At 46.2% G+C, this 12,347-nt stretch overlaps 1 protein-coding gene across 1 annotated transcript in view; it reads left to right on the top strand.

Annotated features, from left to right (window-relative positions):
• The first annotated feature begins 11,384 nt into the window (after positions 1–11,384).
• SIM1 (SIM bHLH transcription factor 1) overlaps positions 11,385–12,347 on the top strand; it is a 59,518-nt gene continuing 58,555 nt past the window's right edge. Inside the window, exon 1 of the mRNA XM_083497661.1 lies at positions 11,385–11,752. The gene's annotated coding sequence lies outside the window, so the exon portion shown is untranslated. The remainder of the gene's footprint in view (positions 11,753–12,347) is intronic.

Here is a 12,347-nt window from a genome sequence, read left to right as displayed (position 1 = left end):
TTGTACTTGATATCCCGCCTTTCACTCCCTTTAAGGAGTCTCAAAGCAGCTAACATTCTCCTTTCCCTTCCTCCCCCACAACAAACACTCTGTGAGGTGAGTGGGGCTGAGAGACTTCAAAGAGGTGTGACTGGCCCAAGGTCACCCAGCAGTTGCATGTGGAGGAGCGGAGACTCGAACCCGGTTCCCCAGATTACGAGACTACCGCTCTTAACCACTACACCATACTGGCTCTCAAAAGAAGCAGGCGTCTTTTAATTTCATGGCTGCTGTCACCATCTGCAGTGATCACGGAGCCCAAGAAAGTAAAATCTCTCACTGCCTCCATTTCTTCCCCTTCTATTTGCCAGGAGGTGATGGGACCAGTGGCCATGATCTTCGTATTTTTGATGTTGAGCTTCAAACCATATTTTGCGCTCTCCTCTTTCACCCTCATTAAAAGGTTCTTTAATTCCTCCTCACTTTCTTCCATCAACGTTGTGTCATCTGCATATCTGAGGTTGTTGATATTTCTTCCGGCAATCTTAATTCCGGCTAGGGATTCATCCAGCCCAGCCTTTCGCATGATGAATTCTGCATATACTGTTTATGAATTCCCATTACACAATCATAGTTGTATAATGGGAACCATGTTATAACATATGGCACTGCTTACATGCTGAACAACAGTAATCTGTACATCTCGTCAAGTCAGAGAGCTCTGGGTCCTATGTCATGGAGCTTACTAGGATCATGGCTCTGTTAAGTAACAAAGATACTGGTTTTGTTACCAGCCCTTGGCTTAGGCTGTGAAAAGATCATGTGGAAGGTATATTCTCAGACCATAGCTGGGGCAGTCAATGCCAGGGAAGATGGAGAAGGCTTCCGTCCTGTTATAAGGCTGATTCCTAAGTATCAAATCAAATTAAAGCACAGAATACAAAGATTTGAAGAAAAAAAATGAAATTTTGTCAGGTTGCTTGCAGACACAGAAAACACAAAGCAGATTAAGCTCTTTATCACTAGTATTAGCAGGAGAAGGAGGAGTAACAAATGGAAACAGCAATGAAAATGTTGCTGAGAGTTCTGTTCAGAGTGTCAGCCAGCCCTCTTCCAATAGATCCCATTCCATTCTCCCTCTCCTGGTTTTTTCTGAATTTTCCCAATAGTCAGAATTCATTGCTCATTGGCCTGTTTTGGGAGGCAGCTGTTCTTTCAAACAACTGTCCTTCTGCAAAGCTTGAGCATGCACACCCCCTTGAAGATGTATCTCTCTTCTGCATGGGGGGTGCCATTCTGGCAATTTCATATTTGTATGCTAATTTCCCAAGAACCACGTTGAGGTCAAAGCAGCTGACAAGAACAATAAAGCATGAACAGATACAAACAACAATTCCTAAACACAGAAAAAATCCAATAAAGATATAAGTAAAATAAATGATTCAGAACAATATATTTAAAATGAATGAAATACATGGATCAGAACAGTTATCGATCAGAAAATATGAATTCCTTGTGCTAGCTATATGTCAGAAACAGCAACTGACCATGCTGGTACTCATCCATGGAAGTCATACCTCAGGTTAAAGTCACTTTGGGTTAAATGTTTTCAGGTTGCATCCCGCAGCGACCAGGAAGTTATGGAAAGGGTCACTTTCAGGTTTCGCCACTCGAGCATGTGCAGATGCTCAAAATGGCGTCACGCACATGTGCAGAAGTGGCGAATCGCAACCTGCTCAGGTTGTGAATGGGGCTCCGGAATGGATCCTGTTCACAACCAGAGGTACCATTGTAGTTAACAAAATGTTGCTGTATATTCTCACCTTGTAGCCGGCACCTTCCTCTTTGCCCATGAATTGTGCAGTTCAAGCAGGGGATTCCATCCCTGCTCCCAATTCTCATTTTTCCTTTTCCAGCTGATGCTCAACATTCCACTGCCATTACGCATGCCCAATCTTCATGGACTTTTTGTACTTATGCAAACCTCCTTCGTACCCATTGCTTCTCAGCGGCCCTGTTTGGCTTTTTTTCTACCACCAAAAGTTCACAACAATGTCATTTCATTAGTTTAGTAGTAGCTGTTTGATGCATAATAAACATTAGTTGTTATTGAACTGCAATTCGAGCCACACCCACCTTGAGGCTGGCTGAAACCCTCCAGATCTGACTGGCAATATGTAAAAAAGAATGCTTAGCAAGATTGGGAGACACAACCCGTTGAAGGATTAAACTCTTGCTATACTCTAACTTTGAAAGTCCTGCTGCTTTAGGGTTGCCATATTTCAACCCCCAAAATTGAGCATATATATAATGTGATTTTTCGATTGACTTGCCTAAGATCCAGGACAAAGCCACCTTTTCATAAATCCCCCCCCCCCCGACATCAACTCCACCTTTGAAAACCCAGAAATGTCCAGGAAAACCCGGACGTATGACAGCCCTATGCCACTTACCTGTGTGGTGCCTGTAGCACCCCTGTAAATACCTGCCTAGCCTGCACAGATGATTACAAAGATGCAATGTCTTCTCTCCTCTGAAGTTCCACTTGGGGAAGCACTAATTGTTTTTCACTGGAGCATCTTCTTGTTTCCAGAGTACAGCAAGCCTACTGGGCTGCTCCAGATCAAGTTTTACTGCAGCTGCTGATCGCTTACCCAATCCAAATGTGATTCAGCTTTCATATTTTGCTGATCCTCATCAACGCTTGTGTTTTTTCTGCTGCTACAGAAGCGCCTTCTTTCATAAGGGACCAAATTCAGTGCATTTCTCAGCTATTATTATTATCATTATCATCATTATCTGAGAGCTGCATTGGGGGGGGGGACCCCTGAAGCTCAATGGATAGTAGCCTGTGTGTATATTTTGACGTGGACAGACACTCCCTTTTGTGCTTCTCCGTGCACAGAATGCAAAACTCTTAACATCTTTGATTTAAAACCAGGAAACCCCTACGTAAAGACCTGATCTTGGGAAGGAAGATAATGCAGGCAATTTCCAATACTGAGGCTTGTTACTCGGTGTCATGCAGAGTCAGGAGTTGCCATGGAATCCATTTGCTTCTAAACCAGCTCCTCCTGCTGGAATACTTTCTCATTATCATTTCTACCAGGAACAGCAAAAGGTGCTGAGTAGAAGAAAAACGCTATCAGAGGGCAAAGGCAGTTGTACATCTGGATTGAGTATAGAAATCTAAAATCTACATTCAAAATGGGCTCTCAGCTCCGGGTTACAAGAATGCAAATTGTAGATGTTCCTTAGAAGTTTGGAATACATAAACAAAACTTCAAATAGCACAGAGCGCAAGCAATATGTTGTATCGGGTGTAGCATTCATTTCCTCAAGAGAACAGACTACTCTTCCCATTTTAGGGCTAGGGAACTGAGGCTAAAATATAATATTATAAACAAAGTAACACAGTGAGTACAGTTAGAACCCAGTTCTCTCTTCTTTGTATATATGTTACTACTCTTCCGAACAGTTATTTTAAAAAAAACATATATTATTGTTTTTGTATTTGCATGAGCTGGGGACAACTGTCACAGGGAGCAATGGTGTTATTTTATTGTTTTTAGTAGCAGTAATTACTTGCTGTATCCTATTTTTTTCTCCTGGCATGCCTGTGGTTGGCCCAATCCTCACACATTGACCTTTGGGTTCAAGGGCTATCTTCATCCTCAAGAGCCAGTGTGGTATAGTGGTTAAGAGCGGTAGTCTCATAATCCGGGGGACCGGGTTCGCTTCCCCGCTCCTCCACATGCAGCTGCTGGGTGACCTTGGGCCAGTCACACTTCTTTGAAGTCTCTCAGCCCCACTCACCTCACAGAGTGTTTGTTGTGGGGGAGGAAGGGAAAGGAGAATGTTAGCCGCTTTGAGACTCCTTAAAGGGAGTGAAAGGCGGGATATCAAATCCAAACTCTTCTTCTTCTTCTTCTTCTGACAGCTGTGATTGACCCAAGGATAGCAAGGAACTTTACCAATGAGTAGCAATTTGAGCCTAGGTATTTCTAGTCTAAGTCTAGGGTTTTCCACTATATACCACACAGCTGCTCAAGAGCAGCCTACAAATGCTTTACTCATGGCTTCCCACCGAGGCAGACTTCTTTATCTTAAATAATAGAATTACATCATGGGCTTTCAGACTACTCCTTGGGACATTAGGAACACAATTCAGAAGAGATTAGGCAACCTTAAGTATTATTAATGCAAATGGTGCTTGATCACAGACTTGAATAGTTGTATGCAATCCCATTGATATTTTGAAATAGGTAGACCTAGTCTTGGAGAGATTGTATCCTATGCATCCCATTGCAAGAGTCCAGAAGCACTCTGTCCAAAAATACAGTTCTACCTGAGACTAGTGAAATGAGTGACCCACCCTTTTCTTCTGAATCAAGGTTCCTGTTCCTTCAGAAATCAAATGAGATCCCAAGTGTTCCTGCTATAACTAGAAAAAAACTTCAAGCCAAACCCAAAGTATGTGGGAATGTTGAGGGTGGCAGGAGAGGATATATTGTTTATTAATATCCTTCCTAACTTGCGCTAGCAAATTCCTTTACTTAGCAGAGTGCATTCCCCTTCTTACGCAGCAGAAAACAAGTTGCTGACTCGTCTGAGCCTTTTACTAGCTCAGACTGAATTGTGTGTTCCTGGTAAGATCCCCTTTTGAATCCCTCCTAAAAGAATAAAGACACCACAGTCTTATTCATAAGTAACAAAAGTAGTTTTACCTACAATCAGGCAAAGCACAGTGTGATTCCTGAAGGCAGGCTTTAGGCTTACAGTTACAAACATGTACAAATAGGTTTACCCCATATGGGAGTTGACCTAGTGACTGTAGGCTAGCAGTCCAGGAAGTTTGCAGGTTGAAAGGGAAGATGGAAGAGAGAAAAGTGGCAGTGTGACTGGACCTTTAGCCAAGTCTGGAAAGGTCACGCCCACCTACAAGTCACATGCAAAGAAGGATGGTGGGCAGCAGATAGCTTGTGTGTGTTGCAACTTGTGCTTGTGCTGCTGCTTACCTTGTGGCCTGCCAGTAACATTTTTAAGGCAACAGCAAATGTAGTGTATGTACTGTGGGTCTTTAGAATGGGAACATATTTCAGAATTGGGTACTGTGCACCCTGAGCCTATTTACACAACAGCAAGTCCTACTGCAGGTGGGAAAGTGTGCATAGGATGGCAAGTTAACAGTGGACATGTCTACTCCCAGTACGTTTCTGAGCACAATTCAAAGTGCTTTAAAGCCCTAAATGGCCTCAGTCCAGTATACCTGAAGGAGCATCTCCACCTCCATTGTTCTGCCCCGACACTGAGGTCCAGCGCCGAGGGCCTTCTGGTGGTTCCCTCACTACGAGAAGCCAATTTACAGGGAACCAGGCAGAGGGCCTTCTCGGTAGTGGCACCCACCCTGTGGAACGCCCTCCCACCAGATGTCAAAGAGAAAAATAACTACCAAACTTTTAGAAGACATCTGAAGGCAGCCCTGTTTAGGGAAGCTTTTAATGTTTAATAGGTTATTGTATTTTAGTGTTTTGTTGGAAGCTGCCCAGAGTGGCTGGGGAAACCCAGCCAGATGGGTGAGGTATAAATATATTATTATTATTATTATTATTATTATTATTATTATTATTATTATTCAGATGAAAGCCCCATCAGGTTTAATGAAATTTATTCCCATTTCTATGACTGCAGCCTAAAGTTGGACAGTTTTTGCCCACAGTTCCACAAAACAGTACTTTGGTCCAGCTATATTTGTCGGCAAAGTGTTGCCACACAGGCATCTTTTGGATTCCCCACCTTTCCTTTTTTTTCTTCCCTACAACCAGTGAATGGGAAGCTTGTGCATTATTTTATGTTGTTATCTCTTTTCCTGTGATTTTGTTACAATTTTGGTATGACTAGGACCTGCATTGTGTTCTGTTCAAAAGCACAAAACTGAGCTATACATTTAAACATAAATGGGTGGCATCTAAGAATGTATGGGTGGAGTGTCCCTTTGTTTTAGGATGGGAACAGGATTCATTTTGGCTGGGATTCCAGTATTCCAGTTTAGCTTGTGTGTGAGATAAAAACGAATCAAAACTACTACCTAAGGAGAAGCACTGCTAGAACCGAAAAGGGCAGCTTTTCAAGAAAATCTGTCAGTAATTCTGCTGTCTTTTACTTAGAAGAACGGGTTGGAAACTTGGTTTTCTGACACCTCCTAAAAGGCATCAATGAACTTTTTGGAACCTCCACCCATTGGCATCAACACCTCACAACCCAAAGTAATGTGGGCAGTCTTCAAAGCAGGATTGACTATGGTGAGAGTTAGAGGACCAGGGCAGGCACTTTTCCTTGGTGCTAAGCCCCCCACTGCCCTCCATGGGATTCCCTTCTTTCCAGGCAGCCTAAATTGCACATTTCTCTGCATTGGGTCAATGATGTCAAGGGCTCCTCTCAGCAAAATGAATAGGAGAGCCCCCCACCTCCACCCCAAGGCAGCATCTCTTTTTTCTGAAGAAGGGGGTGTAAAACCATTAAGCCCAGAGCCTAAAGCTCCATAACTGCACCACGGCAATATATGGGAAATATATCCCACTTCATTTAATCAGACTGACACCAGTGCAGCAATGTTTAATTCCTCAAAGGAGGGGTGTTGGGGTTTGATCCGTTTCCTGGCTGGGCATCACTCCTTTTTTCCCCAAGGCCCCAGAAATCAGGCTTGGGAAGTCCCCTGAAACACAGATCCAAATGAACGCAGCTCCATCATCTGAAGCTCCTGGGTCGCTCCGTGAGTTGTGGATCGGACTGACTGTCAGCGTTGCTTGCTAAGAGGAGCCCTTCGGCTGCTCGTCTGTTTCAAAAACTGAAGCGATGCAACTGATCTTGCGCGCTGTCCCAGGGCTGTCAGCTAAAAAGGAGAGCCCTGCGTGCGTCCTTTGTGCATCTCTAGAAAGCTGTGTGTGTGTGTGTGTGTGTGTGTGTGTGTGTGTGTGTGTGTGTGTGTGTGAGAGAGAGAGAGAGAGAGAGAGAGAGAGAGAGGAGGCACTAGGTGGCAGTGCCCAGTGCCGTAGGCCCAGCATTTTGCAGCCACGCTGGAAAACCAGCACAGCAATTCAAGGACAATTTGCAGCCAAAGTTTAAGGCGCTTAAAAGAGTTGGCAATGCTGAAGCTAGCAACGTAAGCATATTTCTTTCTTCTTGTTTTGTATGAGAGCCTTCTTCAAATATCTTAAGGGCTGTCACGTGGAAGATGGAGCAAGTTTGTTTTCTCCTGCTCCTGAGGCTAGGACCCGAACCAGTGGGTTCTAGTGACAAGAAAGGAGGTTCTGACTAAACACCAGGAAGAACTTTCTGACAGGAAGAGCTGTTCTGCGGTGGTGTGGACTCCCTTGGAAGGTTGTAGACTCTCCTTCCTTGGAGGCTTTTAAGCAGAGGTTGGATGGCCACCTGTCAAGTATGATCTAGTCGAGATTCTTGCATTGCAGGGGGTTGAGCTAGACGACCCTGACGGTTCCTTACATCTCTACAATTCTATTATTCTGTTTAAACCCGCAAGCCCAAAGTACCAATTAATTGATTAATTCTATTATTGTTAGTGTTGTTGCTGCTGCTGCTGCTTGCTGCTGGTGGTAGCCGTGGTGTTTGTTCTTATTTTATTACCCCGTCCTCACCCTAAAGTCCCAGGCTACAACAATTTAAAGCACAATATTAGAACCTTCCCCCAGGGCCTTAGTGAAGCCCCAATCCACTGGCACCGTTTCCCGTCCTTTCCCCTCTCCAAGTAGCCAAATCCCCACAGATACCCGACGCCTTGTCGTTTCGCGGCGGACAGACTTGCGGGCTTCAGCCGCGAATCAAGGCGGCCAAACGGCCGTCGAAAGTTGTGACGGGGAGCAGCAGGTCGGCCTGAAAGGCCCAGGGCGCGTTGGCACACTCGGTTGGGACTGAGCCCCCCTGACCTCAGTGGGGTCTCTTTTCGGGGGAAGCCTCCTGCAGGCCGCCCTGTCCCTCACAGCGACTGAAGGATCCTTCTGAGCTCAGGCTCGCGCGTTTCAATCTCCTAGACGGCCTCGCAAGTGACAACGTACGAGGGGGTGGGATGGCGCGATCCTGACGTGGTTTTCGCCCCTCTGTCGATCAGAGGATTTGCTGCGAGCGACGGGAGAGTGGAAGGGAGGAAAAGACGCAACGGAAACGTCTCTCTCCCGCCCCCGATCGGTGGCCTTAATCGCAGGTCCGCGAAGGACTCGTCGGGGGACAAGGAATTAATGGCACTTCCTTTCCTATCTCTAACGAAATCATCTCCTCCACCAGTCTGTTACTGGAGCGATTATAGCTTCGTTTGGGAGCTGCGTCTTCTCTGCCCGACCCCCACCCTGGCTAAACTCCACGACTGGAATTGAAACCGATTCCCCCCACCCCTTATTAAGAGCGTCTTAGCTCAGTACAGTGCTGGGCAGAGCGTGTAGATCGGCCCACAGAGAAGGAATGGCATTGCCTCTCTTATTTATCTCTCCTGGACCGTCCACTCCTTTCCCACCCACCCAACTTAAAGCTGTACGCGTTGAATTCTGTTTTGTTTTGGCTTTTAAAGAAGGCCATTGGTTTCTTATTGATATCCCTTTTTCATCGGGCAAAACAAACAAACTAAAGATTACCACCCTCTTGAGGATAGAATAAATTTACCACCATTAGGCTCGGCTGTAAACTGCCAAGGTGCAAGCCAATCCCAAACACTTTGACTCACACAAGTCCCACAGACTTAACTCCCTCATAGGAATGCATTAGGATTGGAGTCTATTGGCAAATTAGGCTTTCCCACTAAATGTATTTCGAGTTTAGGCGCCTGCTCCCTTGGAAGGCACTTTGCCCCAGAGCGCATTTAACTTGGAAGCTGTGATCTCTTCCTGCATCCATTTAGGGCTGGAAGAAAGGGAGAGCTGGTCTCCGCTATCTTTGGAAGCTTAAAGGCTCCAAGATCTGGGTTCATATTAAGCGATAGTTTGGGGGCATTTTTTGGAATAATTATTATGATTATGTTAATGTCTTGCCTGTGTCCAAAGTTCCAAGGCGAGGGCCATTTAGAAAAGGGGGAATCCAAAGACAGTTTTTCCAAATAAAAATCTTCCGGAGAAATCCAGATTTTCCTTCTTTTATGATGTACAAATCTCTAAGCTACGGGGAACGCCTCTGTAGAAGGACTTTTTTTCCCATCCGAAAACTCCACCTGCATAACATTTAGCCGTTGTCAGACAAACAAAACAGCAGATCAGGGTAGATTAAACACTTAATGGCATTAAATCGAGGATCATGTCCCCAAGTATGCGCGCTCTCTCTCTCTCTCTGTATATATATAGAGGAACAGGACTCTGGTGCTTTTAATAGTTGAGCAAAAGAAGGAAATTCTTTTGCCACTAGTCGCCTTAGCAAAACATCGTCTGGCCTGGCCGTGAAATTTTAGTAGTCAGTGGCTGCTTAGTCAGTTGCCCCCCTGAGCATGCACATAATTGGCTTTAGAGGCACGTTTCATTTCAGATCAGTAGAGAGAGCAAACACAATCCACACTACTGTGCCGCCTGCCTGCTCTTCCCATAGGGATGAATAGATGAACCCAAAAGACCAGATATAAAAGATATGCTTTAAGTATATCCTGTGGGTTTATACAGGCTTCGTCCACCTCACCCCCTTCCCTGCATTTATCCCTGAGAAATTACTTGTGCAGTTTGATCCTATCCATATTGGAAACGGGTTGCGCGTGTTCGGGATCCAGCGTCTGAGGCCTCGCTTTCCCAAACCGTTCTGCGCCTTGGTGATCCTTAAAAGAAACAGCCTCTTTGAGTCGTCTTCCAAAGGCAAGCAGAGCCATGGCTCTATTTAGCTAGTCCCTTAAAAACCCGTAGAGATGATGTTTTTAATCCAAACATCTAACGGAAACTAAGGGAATTTTAGCTGGGCTTTTAAAGCACTGCTGGATAACAACTAATGAATAGCGCAACCTTTGACGTGTCCCATTGACACGCACAGCCCAGACAAGTGTATACAATAGGTTGGCAGCAGAATAAGCCTATGCGTGTTTACTCGGAGGTAAGTCCCACTGTGTTCTATTGGCCTTGCCTTATTGTAATGTAAGGCAACAGACGCATCCCGTGTAACCAGGCAGGGGTGTGTGTGTATAGATAGAGATACACACACACCTGTACATTACCTCTCTGCACATTTACACATTTTATTTGCTCATTTTCGGTGCTTATTTACTTAAAACGAGAGAAGTTGTAATCCCTCCACCACCAGGCGAAAACTTGCGTGGCAGACCTTGGCTAAGGGAGCTCTTGACAATCACGTTCTTTTGCTTCTGAAACTGAAACACTTTCAGGCTGCCGTCCGAGAACACACGAAGTGAGGGAACGATGTGTTGAGGATTGCGGGGTTAATTCTCTCTCCTAGGATTTGGCCAGCCCTCCAGTTGTATGTGTGCGTATTTTCTTCACTTCCAGGTCTGAATCCGCCTCTATTATCATCAGCTCTCAAGACTTTCTTCCTCTTCTTCTTCTTCTTCTTCTTCTTCTTCTTCTTCTTCTTCTTCTTCTTCTTCTTCTTCTTCTTCTTCTTCTTCTTCTTCTTCTTCTTCTTCGTGCAGTTCGCCCCACTTTCTGCCAACAGATAATTTAAAGCTGATTCCTGTTTTATTGAATCGTCAAGAGTGGCGCGCCGCGTCCCAACGTGTGCCTGTCCTTCAAACCGACACGAGAGCGCATTAAGGAGGCGTGGGTTGTACAGATCCTAAACAATTACTACTCTGCTCTGTTATTAAACAATTGCTACTCTGCTCTGTTATCTATTTCTAGAGGAGGCTAGTAAACCTCTGTCCTAAACTCTGACAATAAATTGGTCCTATAGAAATTCGTGAAAATATATTTCCAAATAATGTGCTCGAATTTGGGTCAGCAATCCTCAAACTGATCACTCGGAAGGAAACCCCGTTGACAACAGAAGTGGATACGGTTTATTTTTAAACGCTGAGGCCATTAAACGTTTTCACTCTTCCTTGAGTTTCCCACGGGCGTTATTTGCGTTCGATGCCTCCAAGTTCACAGGCACAAGGGATCCGCCTCTTTGGAAGAGCGCTGGTCCAGCGGGGACCATGACTCCCAAAACCTTCCTTTTTCTCCAGTTGCAAGAAGCAAAGTGGTTTAACATGAGCCTGGCGCGAGCAGAAATAGGAGCGGGGTGCTCTTTCCCCAGGACTGTCGAAGAGCTGCCGTCGGGGTGCTTTCCTTCTCATCTCCCTGGGATCCCGGAGCGGAGCGATCCAGCCGCTTCTTGGCGCGTCCCCTCCTTCGGAGCGCGGAGGTCAGAAACCGGCCGCGGCGCGCGCAAGGGTAAAAAGGGGTGTGTCCGACATGCGGTGACGTCACTGCGCTTCCCAGCCAGTGAGAGGCCGGCCTTTCGGAGCCCCGTTCCAATAGGAAGCGAGCTAGCTCTGTGAGTGGCATTAAGGCCGGGCTAGAAGAAAGCAGGACTGAGAAATGAAGTTGTGCTAAAAAGCCCTTTTGGCTATCCAGAAGTTTATTAGGCATTTCTCAGCCGGAAATTAAGGGATCTTCATTAATAGCCCCTCTTCATCCCAGATTAGAGCCCAGGGCGAAGCTGGGAGAAACCGAAGCGAGATGGGACGGAGGAAAACTGCATCGCCCGCGGCAGGGGAAGCTAACTTCTTCTCCACCTTGGGAGGATCTTCCTGAGTTTCGTTCAAGCGCCGAGATTGTCACCTTGGGCGCGGGGACAGAAGGTAAGTGGCCGAAGGGCACGCGAGAGGGCGGAGGGGGTGGCGAGGGCCCCCGAGGCTGTTTTGGGGAGCGGGGAGGTGCGATCCCTTCGGACTTGGCCAAACATCATCCGGACTCTCCCCCCCCCCCCAATGTGGCGCTCAGATAAAGGTTAGCGGATGCTCTCCCTTGCTGCGAAAGTCTGTTCTGGGGGGAAGCGGGTGGGAGAACTCCCTTCGAAGGAGCTCTGCGTAGCAGTGCAAGAGAATGATTTTGGAAGGAGCGTTTGCAAGGGACCCGAACGGGATCAGCTGCGGAGGGTTCTCCAAGGGCAGAGCGACAGAGGTCTCTGTTTGATCCTACCACACCCCCCCCGTCCATATTGAGATCCAAATAGAGGGAGGGAGGGAGAGGAGGGACTAGCTGATTTCATTATCGACGGATGCCGCCATCCTCAAAGTGTTTAAGCCAGAGTGCCGGATTTAACAGCCGAACTGGTTCAAATGGGTTTCATACAAGACCGGACACTACGTTAAGCGAAGGAATCCGGCCTAACTCGTTTCTGGATCGGAAGCACCGTTTGCATTGCAGGGGCTTGGACTAGATGACCCTCGGTGT

This window comes from Podarcis liolepis (genome assembly GCF_965112155.1).
Source record: "Podarcis liolepis genome assembly, chromosome: 3".
NCBI classification, from domain to species: domain Eukaryota; kingdom Metazoa; phylum Chordata; class Lepidosauria; order Squamata; family Lacertidae; genus Podarcis; species Podarcis liolepis.
This window is presented reverse-complemented; position numbering and strand designations above follow the sequence as displayed.